This window comes from Peromyscus eremicus, chromosome 8b (assembly GCF_949786415.1).
Source record: "Peromyscus eremicus chromosome 8b, PerEre_H2_v1, whole genome shotgun sequence".
Classification (NCBI taxonomy): Eukaryota; Metazoa; Chordata; class Mammalia; order Rodentia; family Cricetidae; genus Peromyscus; species Peromyscus eremicus.
In genome coordinates, this window is record NC_081424.1 from 28,702,654 (window position 1) to 28,720,496 (window position 17,843).

The 17,843-nt window shown below is 40.9% G+C and overlaps 1 pseudogene; it reads left to right on the forward strand.

Moving 5' to 3' along the window:
* Nucleotides 1–15,258: 15,258 nt before the first annotated feature.
* LOC131918806 (small ribosomal subunit protein uS2-like) lies at nucleotides 15,259–17,022 on the forward strand (annotated as a pseudogene).
* Nucleotides 17,023–17,843: the final 821 nt, after the last annotated feature.

Below are 17,843 nucleotides of genomic sequence, written 5' to 3' on the forward strand. Positions count from 1 at the left end.
CTCAGGAGACTGAGGCAGTAGGATCACAGGTTCCAGTCCCACCTTGGCTACAGAGTCAGTTCAAGGACAACTGAGGCAACCTAGCTGCCTGTCTCAACACAAAATTTTAATAGATGGAGGTTGGCTGGGTGTAGTCATCCCAGAACTCAGGAAGCCGAAGCAGTTTGATCTCTGTGAGGTCAAGTCCAGCCTGCTCTACGTAGTGAGTTTCAGGACAGCCAGAGCTACATAGTGAGACCCTGTCTCCAACAACAACAGCAACAGCAACAAAAAGGCAGAGGCTGATGCTTGCTGTGTATGTGGCTTTGTGGTAAAGTGTTTGTCCAACATGTGTGAGGCCCATGGCTTAAACTCCAACACTGAATAATAATAGAAGAGCAGGTGTAGTCTCAGCACTAGGGAGACTAAGGCTAGATAATCAGTGAGTCAAGGAACTTCAAACCAGCTTGACCTTTCTAGGTAGATCCTGTCTGAAAAAAAAAAAAATGCTTATAATAACCACAACACAAGGTTCGAAAAGCAGAACTTGTACAGCCCTTGAAAGGTTTAAAATGCCATGCTGGGGCTGACTGGACGGAAGCTCAGTTGGGAAGGTGCTAGCTGTGTACCGAGTTCATATCCCCAGCACCCGTGAAAAAGCTGGAGGCAGTAGTGGAGCATGTCTATAGTCCTAGTGTTTGGGATGCGGAGACAGGAGGTCACTCCAGTCAGTCAATCCAGACATTTGGTCCGCTCCAGGGTAAAACACATACTAACAAACACCCACATGTGTGCATATACTCACATAGTATAGATCTCTCTCTTTCCCCCCCCCTCTCTCTCTCTCTCACACACACACACACACACACACATACACACACTACACACACACACACACACACACACACACACAGAAGCACACATGCACATACACGATCAACCCTGATGCTGTATGCCTACCTTTTCTTTCTTACTCTATCTGTTGCTTGTTTTATAGCTCTAACCTCGTTAATTCTTTGTATAGTCTTCATGTGTTTGATGAGATGTTTTCCTTGGGCATGGCAAACAGCAGTGGGCATCACTTATTTACACGGAGAGACACCCAAGTCTTATCGTCGTAACTCATCGGGTGGTGCTCTTATTGGAACCAGGGGAGCTGTGCGTCTACTCCAAGACATCCAGGATAAAGTGAGGCGGCACACGAAGACATTGCAGGACCGACTGGGTTGCTTTTGATCTCAGCTTTGGGGTTTTCCCCCTCCCTCCTAACTGCCAGAAGCAAAAGCTGCATCTACACTTCTTTACCTTTAATGGGAAAATACTTTAGTAAACAAATCGTGATTGGGCAGGGGGTCCTGGGACCCAGACTGTACTTGAGGGTGTGTGACAAAAACCTCTCTGCTGCCAGCTTGTCCCAGCTTGTCCCAGCTTGTCCCAGCTTGTCCCATGCAACTCAGTTTCGTAGATACAGTCTCTGTGGGCCTCACAGGAGCCAGCTACTATTTGGGACACTGCTTATACAACAGGGAGCTGGCAGACAAAAACTATTAGTTTTCACATTTTAGTGGAGAGAGACGGACAATAACAAAAGAAGCAGAGCATATAGATGGTCCTGGAGGAACAACTGTCTCCACAATATTGTAATATATGAAAATGATCAGAAAAGGAGGCGTCTTACTGGACTTCACTTCCCCAAACCAAGACAAGCTTTGGTGTAATCATGTTTGCTCAAAAGTAAAATTGGGCTCACTATAAGAAAAGAATGTATGGTGAATAGATTTCATGCTTTTTCTTTTTAACTGTGGATATTTATATTTTGTGAATAATTGTGTAGCCATCTGGGTTTCCTTTTTTACTTTGGCTGCTAGGAAACTCAAGTCTAATTTTGCAGTTATAATAATTGGTTCAACTTATAAGTCTGTATTGTTTCAGATTGCATTTCCACTGATCTTATTTACAATTTTATCCTGAAATTCCTCTTACTTTGTTGGAATTTTGAGATACTTATTTCAAGAGCTGTCTCCTTGGTCAGTTAGCAGAACTACCCCAGTAAGACAGATACATGATTCTTGTACATTCATAGAGCAAATCAAATGTTTCTATCTTCTTACTTCTTAAATCTTTTTGAAGAAAAATAGAACGTTAAGCTGGGGATGTAGCTCAGGTGACAAGGTGCTTTTATGAAGCCCTGCGTTCAAGTTCCAGCCCCACATAAACTGGGCAGGGGTGACATGTGCCTGTAATCCCAGCACTGAGGAGGTGAAGGCAGGAGGATCAGAACTTTAAGGCCAGCCTTATCTAAATAGTAAATTTGAGGGCAACCTGGGCTAAATGAATTTTTAAGTCATATCATGAGACATCAAAGTTTCACAATGGATCCGTGAGCATGGGTCATTAGCTGACTGTTAGATTTGGCTGGCTCACTACTTGTCGTGGTAAAATGCAGGTGGCATGATTTCTCTATTGTGAACACTTCAATTAAAATGCGATCAAAAGTTATTCATCATTAAGTCACAGAATTATTCTCCCTTTCCAGTTTTTATCTACTTCACCAATATTCTGAGAGTTATCATTGAATTTTGTCTAAGAGAAAGAAATTAAGGTGATTGACAGAGTCCTCTAAATGCTCACCAAAATCGTGGAGAAAAAGAAATCTGGGTACAGAATCTACAAATCATAGTGGATGCACATGTTTATGAAGACAAGGGAGGGTGCTTGGAATGCCTCTAAATGATTGCAACCTACCTCTTTATTAAAAAGCAATTATGCGGCTCTGAGTCAAAGATGTGATTTCTCAAAGAAAGATGACACCTGAGTTAAGTGAAGAGAGCCAGCACAGAGCTCTTTGTCCAGTAGCAGCCATGCAGTCGCTGATCATCTTACCAAAGAGCCCACAGGAGCAGATTAATGACTTAGCGGTGGGATGAACCGAAAAGCTGTCCCTAACTACTCCAATATAAATTGTAGCACTACTCTTTTCAGAACTCCCTGTTAACAATCACAGAAAATGCAAATGAACCTGAGTAGGGTCGTGCGACTTATGGAGCATCCTGATCTCCCGTTCCCTTCTCTTAATTGTACACCCCCGTTTCTCCATTCAGCTCAACATTCAGTGACATCGTTTTCTCTGGGTCATGCTTCAGGGCCTACTCAATATGATACAATTCATCCCTGCATCTTCTCTCATATATATATATATATATATATATATATATATATATATATATATGTATATTGCTCTATGTGGAGGCACTGAGGATATGGTGAGAGTGATTTCCTCTCTCCAAGAGCATGTTACCACATAAGAGTGGGAGTCGGGGACAAGGAGAATGGCATGTGACAAGGATTAAATACAAAATCTACAGGCATGAGTAAGACACACATATCCTGCTGTGAAAACACAGATGCAGAAGCAATTAATTTCTGTCATTTGCTAGCAAGGGTAGGTGACAAATATCTTCACTCCGCAATTCTTCCATCTGTTTCTCTCACTTCTAATGGGGACCATTTGGGATCTTGGTTTGTCAGGATTTGCTACTGAAATGTGGAGGGTGAAATTTATTCTGATGTCAACCCAGTAGATACTGTATGTGACTTAAAATAATGAAGGAGCCATTTAATGACTGGTTTTCAATCGAGAATAACTGTCTGAGGTGGCTGCTACTACTTAAGGATGTGGGGCTCCCAATACCAGTGGGTTGCTGACATGTTTTCTCACGTCTCCCTCTATCCTACTTTCCAGCCTCTTCCCAGAATTCCCCAGTGCTCTGCTTTTCCTTCCTCAGCAGTGCCTGAACTGGGCTGTCCTAGCAATACGGACCAGTCTATGTATCAAGAGAGCCCGTTACCTCTGTGTTATGAATTTAATAACACTTCCAAAATGCCACATTTCTATGAATCTATATCCCTGTGACAGGAGAAGGTCTCTAAGTCATTTACCTCTCCATTAAAATTATTTCATAATATCATTGTTTTCTAAGCATAAGCAGTGGTGGGTAGGGTAATTCACAATTCAACCTCCATTTTCTCAGAGAACTATTATATGTTAAGTTGGCTCAGAAAAAAGAATAAGAGGTGGCTGACTCATACGCCAGTAGGGCATACATGTGCAAGGAATACAACTGCAGTTTTAATGAGTGACAATTTTACAGAAAAACCTCCACACTGCTTGGGGCATTGGGTAAAACCTTCCGAGAAGACCAGAAACTTGCGATAAATCTTTAAACCTAAGATGGAGTGGGCCAGAGTGAGAGAAGGAAGGAAAAACAGAGAATGAACACCCTGACGTAGGAAAAATGTGGCTGAAGACTGAGACAAAGACTTGAAGAATCCCGGAGAGGAAGCAGACATTTCCGGGAGGGAGAAGTGGACCGTTATTAGGGAGAACACGACAGAAGAGAGAAAGGGTCATGTGAGGACTCTGAGACATTCTGAAAACTATTTGAATTTTTGCCATTGAGTTTGTTTTGAGTACTGAGGATATACATGCCAGGCAAGCGCTCCACACTTAAGCAACAGCCCCAGCAGAAAGCCCATCTTAAGAGACAGGGAAGTGTAAAACGGCACCCCAGAGTCATTTTGATTTGCATTTCCCTGACGACTAAGGATGCTGAGCAATTCCTTAAATGTTTTTCAGCCATTTGAGATTCTTCTGTTGAGAATTCTCTGTCTAGCTCTATAGCCCATTTTTTAATTGGATTGTTCGGTATTTTGACGTCTAGTTTCTTGAATTCTTTATATGTTTTGGAGATCAGCCCTCTGTCAGATGTGGGGTTGGTGAAGATCTTTTCCCATTCTGTAGGCTGTCATTTTGTCTTATTGACCGTGTCCTTTGCCCTACAAAAGCTCCCTCCCACAGCTCCAGAGAAGCTAGCTGACAAGGAGGATCCTAAGAGAGACACAGAGATCACCCTGTGTGGAAGAAATAGATGAGATCTCCAAGAGCAAACTGGGTAGCCTTCATCCAGTAACTAATGGAAGCAGATGCAGAGATCCACAGCCAAGCACCAGGCCAAGCTCGAGGAGTCCAGTCGATGAGAGAGTAGAGAGATTCTATGAACAAGGGACATCAAGATCATGATGGAGAAACCTACAGAGACAACCAAACCAAACTAGTGGGAACTCATGAACTGTAGACCAATAGCTGTGGAGCGCCCCCATGAGACTGGACTAGTCCCTCTGCCTAGGCGAGACAGTTGTTTAGCTTGAACTGTTTAAGGGGCCCCCTGGCAATGGGATCAGGATCCATCCCTGGTGCATGATCAGGCTTTTTGGAGCCTAGTGCCTATGGTGGGACATGTTGTTATACAGCCTTGTTGTGTGTTGGGGGGGGTGGGGGGCTTGGACCTGCCTCAACTGAATGTACCAGGCTCTGCTGACTCCCCATGGGAGCCCTTGCCTTGGAGGAGGTAGGAATGGTGGGTGGGTTGGTGGGGGAGCCTGGGAGTTGGGAGGAGGGAGAAGAGGGGGATCTGTGGTTGGTATGCAAACTGAATAGAAAATTTCTTAATAATAAAAAGAAGGAAAAAAAAGAGACAGAGAAAGAAGGGTTCCGATTAGAGAATGTGGAAGTAACTGGAAAAAAATGAATACTGGAATTAACAGTGTAAGAAACCTTCCTTTTTTATGTTTAAGATGTATTAATTTTTATTTTACACTTATGAGCATTTTGCCTGTCTGTAATGACTGTACACCATGTATGTACCTGGTGCCTGCAGAGTTCAGAAGAGGGCATCAGTTCCCCTGGCACTGGAGTTATGAAGGGTGATAATCCCCTGTACTGATGCCGGGAGTTGAACCAGGTCCTCTGCCAGATCAGCAAGTGCTCTTAACCACTGAGCCATCTCTCCGGCCTCCAGCCCTCCTTTGATCAATTCTTTGGCCGACAGAACAAAACGCTGATACATGTTGTTGACTTACTGCTGTCTATGACACCTCAGGATTCAACTTTTTATTTTTCACAGGGAAGCCCGAGGACGAAGATCCTTAAGATTCCTATGAGCTCTAAAGCCTGCAATTATTTTATATTTTAAATCAACCGTGATTTGTCTAGCACTGTCTACATAGACATGGCCTCCTACTCTTAGGAGCAAAAGCATTATCAGACATTGACATGAAAACGTTGAATGCTTTATTACTTTAATTTGAAAGGTAACTGTTTGACTCATTACAAAGATAGTCCATATTCGTTACAGTAAAATTAAAAAGGAGAAAATTGTAAAACAGTACTTAGATACTACCATGGCTCTTATTTAGTATATAACCTTACCAAGAAGAATACTGTTTTGAATACGATTATTTTCGAGTAGAGATATAAAAGGCACCCTTGTTTGTTTCTTCAACAGCTAAGAGATTTTCACAAACAATTATTACGCATCTTCATGAATTTAGGCAGATGCCATCCTCTCTGTGAGATCTGTTAGTATTGAGTAAAAGCTAATAGAATTAAAAGTGAATGTAAATATCTTCCCTGGGACTTCATAGTGCTTCCTTAAGGCTGTTTCAAAGCACATCCTCAAACATCAATAAAAACATAAGCCAGGCACTTGTATTAACTCTTCTTTTCTCACTGCTGTGACAAACTACCCGAGGAAAAGTGACTAGAGGGAGGAAGGTTTCTTTTGGGTCACGGTTGAAGGTCCGCTGGTCACACGGTATCCACAATTGGGGAGTAAAGAGAGCTTAATGTTGCTGGTCATGATGCTGGCTTCTTCCTTATTATTCAGGCCAGACCCCCAGTCCACGGTGTTGGTGCCCACATTTAGAATCTTCCTCATGACATAAACCTCTCTACAAGCAGCCTCACACCTAGGAGGTGTGTCTCCTAGGTAATTCAAAATACACTCAACTTGATGACAAAGTCAAACCATTCAGGTGATGTACAAGATACTTCGTTTCTGTTGACTGTAATCATATACTAATGCACCAGATGAACTTATTTATATCCCACTTCTACAGATACAGTTTCAGAGGCTTAAAGACAGCAGTGGAATTTATAACAACAATTTTGCCGGTAAAGATCTGAGCCCCCAAATAATCTGACCACTGTGCCAGCATTCAGCAAAAGCTTTCCCTAGAAATATTAGCATCCAGGAGACAATGTTCTATGATAATGGCTTTATTGTCAACTACATTTGGGACACAGCCACATGGCAGCAAAGAAACATGTTTAACGCAATTGAATGCTTAGATTTTTAATCTAATGTGTTAAAGAAAAGAGCTTTTCAAAGGAAGTATTGTGTCAGGGGCTGGAGAGACATCTCAGAGGGTAAGAGCACCTGTTACTCTTTCAGAGACCCAGATTCAGTTCCTAGTACCCACATGGATCCTCACAACCATCTCTAACTCCAGTTCCATGGGATAAAACACCCTCTTCTGGCTTCCATGGACATTGCACACACAATGTACACATAGATATATGGAGGCAAAACATTCATATGCATAAAATAAAAATAAATAAACATTTTTAAAAGCTAGTGCTGTTTGAGGAGAATGTATTTGAGAAGCATAAGGAGACTTATCTGGGTAACATTTTTTTCTTAATGAATGAAGTTGATTAGGGAAAGATTCAGAAATTTCCCTTTCCATTGCCAAGAATTCAGAGGTAATCTGAAATTGAGACTTGTTCAATCCTCTGACTTATTAGATATTTCCCCATGGCTTCAGTATTGTGGACTCAAGGGAATGCATATTATCTGGGAATCAAAATAAGTTTATTAGCTGGGCGGTGGTGGCGCACGCCTTTAATCCCAGCACTTGGGAGGCAGAGCCAGGCGGATCTCTGTGAGTTCGAGGCCAGCCTGGGCTACCAAGTGAGTTCCAGGAAAGGCGCAAGCTACACAGAGAAACCCTGCCTCGAAAAACAAAACAAAACAAAACAAAAAAATAAGTTTATTGCCTGGGTCTCACATTAACCTTCCTAATGGGTTTCAGAGGCAGAAGTAAATTTGTAAGACAATTTCACTGTACGATATTTTTCTTAATAAATTTCCATTTCTTAATAATCTTAATTTACAGTTAATATTGATAAGGAATAAAGGGACTAGAAAGTTTGAGGGTTCTAACTGCCTTACTGTTCAGTGTAAAGAGTATACATTTGGCTTTTCTTTAAGAGATGGTCCTGATACCACTATTTAGCAGGTTAGTTTCAAGAAAATTGGTATGAAGACAGTACATAGCAGGGGCTAGAACAGGTCTTTTTGTACCTACACATTTTCAAACTCATTTTCTTATTATTTTATTTTATATGTATCAGTGCTTTGCCTGCATGTATGTCTGTGTACTACATGTGTGCTTATTGCCCACACATTTAATAAGATAAACTGTCAAATATGTTTAGTTCAATGGCTCTCAACTGGAGATTTTGCCCTCTAAGAAACATGTTTAGATGTCACAAACTGGGATAGGGATTGGGAATCCTTCTGGCATCCAATGAGCCAAAAAGTGGGTTGCTGCCAAACATCTTGGGATTGACAAAGTGTCACCAACTTCAGTATAGATTTATCTAGCCCCAAATGTCTGTAGTATAAGGACAGAAGAGCCCCTGGTTAGTGGAGGGCATTGTTGAGTGTAGAGCCTGCTTCTTGGGGTACTCGGTGTGGCCTTGCCCAATGTCCTGATGTAGACATACAGACTAGAGATCACATCCCTACAGGAACTTGCCGTGTGGTGATTGGCCTCAGACACATGCAGTTGACGAAGGGAAAAGGTTTGAAATAAGGCAGAAGAAGCTGGTCTCAAATATTTTTCCCAAACACTGAATCTGTACAATTAAGAAAATCAAAGGAAGAGATGACTACTTACGAACAAAAATCATCGGTCAGAAATGTAATAATTATTTTGTACAATATCAAATGCACCACGACTTTTTTCTTTTGTTGATCAAAACTATGTAAAATAGAATTGACAGAAATTGTGTAACTATAGGGTACAAATGTAGTGGTTCTACAAAAGCCATGTGTTTTGCTTGGTGTGGTGGTACGTGCCTTGAATCCCAGCACTCAGGAGGCAGAGACAGAGGCATGTGGATCTCTGTGAGTTCAAGACCAGCCTGGTCTACACAGTGAGTTCCAGGAAAGCAAGGACTATGTAGAGAGACCCTATCTCAAGAAACAAACAACAACCACCACCACAACAAAAGACATGTGTTTTATGGATTCCAGCATGTAGGAAAGTCACCAATAATTGTGTTCAGAGTTTTCTAAGCTCTAATTAATTTAAAATGTATTTTGACCTATTATGCTAAAAACATAAACCAAGTTTTTTGTGAACTAGCTATAGAAAACATTACAGAAAATTTCATATAAATAAATTTGCTCAACAAAAAAGGCTCGGAAAACTGTACCAACCATGCTAGGCACTTGAGTAATTAATTAAATTTTTTTTTCTTGAAATTTATGATGTTTACTTGTCAACTTTGAAAAATACGTAACTTGGGGCAGGAGAGATGGTTCAGTAATTGAGAGTACTCTTCAGAGGGCTGGAAATCGATCCCAACATCCACATCAGGTGGCTCTTATATAACTCCGTACCTCCTGCTGCTGGGGACCTGATACCCACATCTGTCCTTTACTAGCACTTGCATGGACATTGGCTTATACTTACAGACACACATCCTTTTTGTGAGATAGGGCCTCACTGTGCAGTCCTGGTTGGTCAGGAACTCACTATCTCAAACTCACAGAGATCTACCCGCTTCAGTCTTCTAAGTTCTAAAATTAAAGACATGCCAAGACTATGACTTTTTCTCATCTTTAAAACATTTAATTCGTAAGTGGGATAAAGACTTGATGGGAGGAGGAAGGACTCATTGGGCAGGGTTATAAAATAGGGGACAGGGATAAGTATAACCAGAATGTATCATAGATAAGTACAAAATTGTGAGACAATAAATTATATACATAGAATGCCTTTTACTATTTTAAGTATCAATTTTGAATGTGTAAATTTAATTTTTTTCTTATAAAAGGGATCACAATGTATGAATTTTAAGCTTCACAAAGCTTCAATGTCATCTGAGATTTAAATTTTACTTTGCAAAAAAACTTTGAATTGTTATTTCTTTTATTTTCTGAACAAAAATATTTGCTTCCAGCTCTTGGCTCCTTTTAGAAAGCAGCTGGATGGAGAAGTCTCTATTTCCCCCCATTTTCCTGTCTGTCTTGAGCTACGGTGTCCTCTTCCATTTCCCTCACTTAATGGAAAATGAAGATGTAAGAAAAAAAAAATTCCATTACCTCTGTGACACTTGATGCCCTAAAGTCACAGACATAATTTATGGATTCTGGCCATGCTTGCATTCCTTGCCATGCCAATAAAGTTTATTGAAATTGGGGCTGGAATTGAAAAGCTTAAGCCAAAGGATTAGTCAAGAGGTTGGAAAAAAGCATGTATTTGTAGGTGACACCCAAACAAGAGTATTGTTTTACCTGCACCCAGGGTGTCATGTAAATAAATTACCAGGAAGTAGTATGTTTTATTTTGAAAGCCAAGCTAAACACATTAGCAATGAGGAAGAATGTCACTTTTACTTAATATTCATACTTAATGTTGTTCTACATTGAAATGAGGTTCAAGGAAAAGGAACATTTTTGCTTTATCCTTCAGACTTCTAGGGCTTTAGGATTTAGAGAGAACATGACAAAAAAAATCTATGTAAGGCTAAAATTACTATTCAGGGTGAAAATCATAAGAATGTAAGTAAAAATGAATTTTAAAGTGATATGAGTACATTGAAATGGCTGAAACATAAAACCCCACAGAGAAGTATTTGTGGATGGCTGCAGGAAATCTGCATTAAAGGACATTATTTCCTGTGGAGAGAATTTTACTGAAATTATAAAGAACTCCTATGGCAAAAAGGAAAGACGAACCCACAGCTTTCTAGCAGCAGCCAGAGCCACAGCACACATCTCAAAATAAACCACACACATAGTCCCAGGGACTACTCCCGCTAATCAAATGTCTCCAAACATCTGGGCCCAACTTGGAGTTGCAGGAACGTTCTGGCCAAAGAGAAGGGAATGTAGGTTGTGAGAGCGGAACACTTCAGAGATGCAGCTTTTTAAGCATTTCTAATTTTGTTCTATCCCAGAGTGCCCCAGACTCATCAAGAGATACCAAAAGAGTGAGTGTGAAGACCCCTCAGTTGCAGGTGGGGGAGGCGTTGAACCAGTGGTCAGGTGGGTGTGGGGACACTATGGCAGGTGAAGCTCTTCTGAACTCTTCCTGCCATGGCTGAACTGTCCTCCGTGAGGCTCTGACGAAATGTGCCAGGCTCGTCACAAATGCCTAGGATGTGCCTATATACATTAAACTTGGAATTGTCAAATTTATGAATCCCACCCATTCCTAGCCATTAAGAACAAGAGCTGGTTACCTCCAAAGAATAATTCATGGTGCAATGAATAAAGGAAGGATGTTATATACAGGCTGACTTATAAAGATAGAAAATTCATGCATGACCATGACCTGGATAAATTTCTTGATTTCATCAGTAATACATAATGATAAAGTTCTGAGGGAGCAGTGATGAAGAATAAGTGTTGTATGTGAACCTACTACACAATAGTCCTAAAAGATACTGGCATTGTTGTTTTGTGGTTACTGTGGTGGTTTGAATAAGAATAGCTCCCATAGGCTCATATATTTTAATGTTTGGTCATCAGGGAGTGGCACTACTTGAGAGGGATTAAGAGGCAAGGCTTTGTTGGAGTAAGTGTGGTCTTGTTGGAGGAAGTATGCCACTGGGGATGGTTTTGAGGTTTCAAAAGCTCAAGCTGGGCCCAATGACTCTCTCTTCCTGCTGCCTGTGGATCTAGATGTAGAACTCTCAACTTCTCCAGCAACATGTCTGCCTGTGAGCCACCATGCTCCCCACCATGATGGCAATGGACTAAACCTCTGAAACTGTAAGCAATCTCCAATTAAATGTTTTCTTTTGTAAGAGTTGCTGTGGTCATGGTGTCTCTTCAGAGCAATAGAATAGTGATAGACAGTTACTCTCATCTCTTAGTTTAGTTGAGTGAGTGACTGTATGTGTGTGTACGTACACGTGTGTGAATTATTTCTTACCAAATAAGTGCAACATAATCTTAATTTTTAAAAAATGCTATTATGTTGAAATTAATTTAAATCAGTCACATTGACATAAGTTAGTTTATATTGTTATTTGAGCAGGAAACTTAGGTATTCCAGTCCTAACATTACACACAGAAATGTCCAATATTATACCCCCAAATGAAATATATTTGAAATAGCCTTTATTTTATTAACACATTTCTGATGGGACAGAAACAAGTGGGGGCTTAATCTCAGTGTACTGAGTTTCAGAACTAAAGATTTCACCATATGCATGAAGAAGCAGACCACACTATTATCAATAATTCATGAGTTGTTTTCTCCAAAGCTAGAGGTACTAATATATACTACAACATCTTTATTGTCTTTTGCTCAAAGTTTCCCTTCAAGTCGCTTAATTAATTAATTAATTAATTTTTGGTGATTGTTGTTTGTTTATTTATTTATTTATTTGCAGGGTAGAGAGGGCCCTTATAGCTCAGGCTGCCCTCAAACTCGCCATATCTGTATCTGAGGGTAGCCTTGAACTACTGGTCCTCCTGTCTCCGTCTCCCAATTCCTGAGATTACAGGCCTGTATTAGCATGCATGGCCAAATCATTAATTTGACCAGTTATTATTTAATTATAATTTTTAATCTAAAATAAACAAAACATAAACATGGGTTTCACAACTCCACAGCTGCGCTGTACAATCTAGAAACTACATGGCCACTCTGAAACAACAAAATCAAAAGACAATAATTGGATCTTCTGTCAGGCATATTTCATATTATTAACTCTTTGAAAGTCAAAGAAATGTGTTAAAGTGTATGTGTATGTATATTTTCACAGTGAATATTCTCTAGAAGAGTCATTGAGCCACATTGTCTGTTGTTTTTTATTTTTTTAAGTATTGAAATTACAGGTGGATAAAGCCCCATCTGTAATCTGAAATGCAATATTACTTGAATACCAAGAGGTTTTCTAAAGTTGACCAATGACAACGGTCTAGAGGTTCAACATGGAGGTGTCTATGATTCATGGCTTCCCGTTAACATGGCTGTAGCTGTATCTTTGATAACACAGTGCTCAGACATTTCTCTAGTCTACGTCCTACCTCTGTTCTAAACCCACCTGTTCTACAATTTGCTACACATTCCAGTTCCCTAGATTTCTGGAAAGAGATCATAGCCCTGGATTTCCTTCAGCAATACTCCCAAGAACCTATGTTTTCTTCTTTTTAGTATTTTTAAAACTCAGGCAATTTGCACTACTTTAAAAGATCGGCTGTGTTTAAGAATTGATTAGAGATTGGTAGTTCAGAACCTCTTGTGAACTGTGTTCTGTTAGTTTTATGTCATCACGACACAAGCTAGAGTCGTTTGAGAAGAGGGACTCTCAATTTAGAAATTGCCTTTGTAAGATCTACCTGTAGGAATATCTGCAATGTCTTTTCTTGATTAATGACTGGCGTGGAGAGCCCAGCTCTGGGGGTAGATGGTCCAGGATGGTATAAGAAACCAGGCTGAGCAAGCAATATGGAAGAAGCTAGTAACCTCCACGGCCTCTTTTTCAGCTGCTGTCCCCAGGTTCCTGCCTTGTTTGAGTTCCTGCTCTGATGTTTCCTCAGAGACGGACTGTGATGTGGAACTATACGCTGAAATAAACTCTTTCCTCCCCAAGTCTCTTTGGGTCATGGTGTTTTATCACAGCAATAGAAACCCTAACTAAGACATTTTTAAAAAGCAAAATAGAGGTTATTTCAGTTAGAGAAGAGAAAGCCTTCACTGTCCAAGAGAAGTATGCACTGGAAAACAAACGGAAAGGCAATCTTTGTCATAGCAGGAAAGAGAATGCTAAATTTGAGATGAATTTACTTCAATGTAGGGGTTGCATTTCACCAACACATCTCAGACAGCAGAAGCCTGATGCTGTGTGATAACTTCTCGAGTCCTATGGTTCTGTATGGTAATCAACTGTTTTCAAAGTTTTTGATGGATGGTGCTTACTGCTCTGCTACCCTGCTCTGTGAGTCATGTAATTGTTTACTGTCCTGGTCCATTTAACTCCCATTTAGGACCATATCTCATACATATCCTGAGTATTTGTATTTCTTTTCTTTGATCGTAAAACAAAACATTTCATATTTTCTGCAAGAGATTTCAGAAGTTCAAGTTATTGACACTGGAGGGTGAAAACTCTGGCATGTGGTAGGTGGCTTCCTCCTTCCCAATCTCTCTCCCTCACCCCAACTCCTCTTCCATCCTCCTTCCCTCTCTCCCTTCCTTTCTGCCCCCCTCCATTTCTTCCTTCCTTTCCTCTCTCTTCTTTTTTCCCTTCTTCCTCCTTTTTCTCATTCATTCTTTCATCCTTCCATCAGTCCCTCACAATCTCTTTCTTCCTAAAGCAATATTACACTTAATAAACAAAATTTTATGCTTGTGGAGCCCGTCTCTTAAAATACCATGGGTCAGTCCCAGGTCTTTTGTCTAAGATCAAGTATAAAATACTGTGCTGTCTTACTCCATATGGAAGTTAAGTGTCCATACATACCTCTCTAACTAAAACAGTTGTATGGACATTATCTTTACTGTGAGAACACTTTACTGTGAAAACACTAAGTCAAATGATATGATTATTTCAATTGGGCAAAGATGTATATTAATGACATTTACAATGAATTCAATAAGAAATTTGCAAGTAAACAACCCTAACTTAGTAAAAGTCTCCAAATCAAGTCAGAAGGATGAAAATACCTTTCACTAAACTGTACAATTTTAAAGTGCAAAATTTGATAAATGATGACAAATACATCAGAGTTATGAATATATAATATACATATTATATGCACAACAGAAATCTTCCTTGTTTTTTTTTTTTTTTTGGTTTTTCGAGACAGGGTTTCTCTGTGTAGCTTTGCGCCTTTCCTGGAACTCACTTGGTAGCCCAGGCTGGCCTTGAACTCACAGAGATCCGCCTGGCTCTGCCTCCCGAGTGCTGGGATTAAAGGCGTGTGCCACCACCGCCCGGCCTCTTCTTTGTTTTTAAATGGCTTCATTTATTATTCATGATAATTATTTTGAGGTCCATTCATGCTATTAGCAAATTCTATTTTATGATGAGGAGATTACGTTGTGTGGATAAGACAACTTTTTAAAAAGATTTATTTATACTTATGTGGGTGTTTGTCTACATGAGTTTATGTGTACCATACCGTACACATGCAGGTACTTGAGGAGGCCAGAGCCCCTGCAGCTGGAGTCCTAGGCAGTTGTGAGCCAAGCGGTGTGGGTGACGGGGACTGAACTGGGGTGAGCCGTGTCTCCAGCCCAAAGGCAAGTTCACATGTACACTTGTTCATGAGTCAGCTTGACTATATTACACTTTTCTGTATTATGAATAAAGTTACTGTAAATATTTTTATAAAGGTTATGTTTTCATTTTTCTCCAACCAATGCCTAGGAGTCTGATAAATGGACCATATCATGGGCACACATTGACTTTTCAAGCACTTGATACTTTGTTTTTCAGAGTAGTTATTGGAATTCTGTCAGAAATGCTAGAGTCCAGTGACTCCATGTCTACACTAACACTTGGTGAGGTCAGTCTTTTACTTTGAGAAATTCAAGGTGCAGTGGCATCTATTCATAGTTTAATTTGTAATTATTTAATCAGTAATGATCTTGAGAGTCTTTATAGAATATTAATTTTTATGTTTTCTTCTGTTAAAGCAGTTATTTGTTTTTTCACAAGTAGACCATTTATTAGAACAATTTTATATTTATAGAGAAACTAAGATAAAAGGCCACAGGGCTGGAAGACACAATGACAAAGTTCCATTTTTGTTATACCATAGCAGGCATTCTTATTATCAACTTCCTTTTCCACTGTGACTGTAGCCTTAACCACCAGATCAAGCTAGCATTTGTCCCATGGCCTCACCTAAAGAAATTTTATTTAGGGTGTTGGTTTTTTTGTTTTGTTTTGTTTTGTTTTTTGAGACAAGGTTTTCTCTGTGTAGCTTTGTGCCTTTCCTGGAACTCACTCTGTAGCCCAGGTTAGCCTCGAACTCACAGAGATCCAGCCTGCCTCTGCCTCCCGAGTGCTAGGATTAAAGGTGTGTGCCACCACTGCCCGGCAAGGGTGTTGTTCTTGATCCCTGTTGTAACTTAAAGGGAAACTTAGACAACGTCTGGAGCCCTTGATGTCCTGCAGATGAAGAAGGAGGATGTTCGTAAATTCGTTGCAGCTGGAACCCTCCTTTGGAGGCACCAACCTTGACTTTCAGATGGAGCAGCACATCTGCAAAGGGAAAAGTGATGGTATCGACATTGTGAATCTGAAGAAGACCTTGGATTGAGACCCTTGCTGATGTCAGTGTCATCTCCTCCATGAACACTGGCCAGGTAGCTGTGCTGAAGTTTGCTGATGACTCCCAGAGCCACTCCAATTGCTGGCCGCTTCACCCCTGGGACCTTCACTAAGCAGATCCAAGCAGTCTCCAGGGAGTCATGGCTTCTAGTGGTGACTGATCTCAGAGCTGACCCCTCACAGAGTCGTCTTGTGTCAACCTGCCCACCATTGCTCTGTGTAACAAAGATTTTCCTCTATGCTGCATATACATTACCATCCCATGTAACAAGGGAGCTCACTCAGTGTGTCTGATGTGGTGGATGCTGGCCAGGGAAATACTCCACATGCGTGGCACTATCTCCCATGAGCACCCATGAGAGGTTATGCCTGATCTTTACTTCTACAGAGACCAGAGGAGATTGAGAAGGAGGAGCAGGTTGCTGCTGAGAAGGTTGGGCCAAGGAGGAATTTCAGGGTGAAAGGACCACACCATTTCCTGAGGTCACTGCTGCTCAGCCAGAGGGGGCAGACTGTACCTATCCAAGCTGTTCCTTACTGAAGACTGGAGTGCCTAGCCGGCCAATGAGGACTGCTCAGCAGCTCCCACAGCTCAGGCCACTGAGTGGTTTTGAACAGATCTGCAGACACCTTTGCAAAGGGAAAAAGAAATGGAAGAAAAATAAAGTTCTTAAAAGCTGGAGAATATTGTATGGTATTATGTTTGTATTCTGACGAATATAGCTTGCCTGGAGATCAGAAAAACAGAGTAGCAGCCACTTCTTAACTCTATGAATCGTTAGACCGAATGGCGGAGTTCCTTTCTCTACAAATCCTCAGACTCAATAGGGGCGGAGATCCTGTCTCGACCCACCTTATATTCCTATCTCAAACTCCTATGTGCTGGGATCAAAGGCATGATCCTCCCAAGTGCTGGAACTAAAGGTGTGTGCCACCACCAGCTCTGTTTCTGTTTTAGACTAGTTCGATCTCGTGTAGCCCACGGTGTTCTTGAACTCCTGATCTTCCTGTTTCTTCCTCCCAAGTGCTAGGATTAGAGGTGTGTGCCACCACTGCCTGCCCTCTATGATTAACTAGTGGCTAGCTCTGCCCTCTGATCTCTAGGCAAGCTTTATTTGTCAGAACACAAACAAAATATCACACAACAGGAGAAAAATAAATAAATTGTATTTATCATTGGTGTGTGTGTGTGTGTGTGTGTGTGTGTGTGCGTGCGCGCGCATGCCAGGACAACCTGCTACCTTTAAGTTGTGGGGATCACCCCCAGGCTATTAGGCTCCACAGCAATCACTTTTACTTGCTAAGACATTCCATTGGCCCTTGTGTCTTTCTTCAGTATAATCTTTGCAGACAAGTCTCTCTCTCTGCAATTTTTCAATGGTGTATCTATTTGTTTAATGTGTGTGTTGGGGGGGAAGGGGTGGAATTGTGTGGG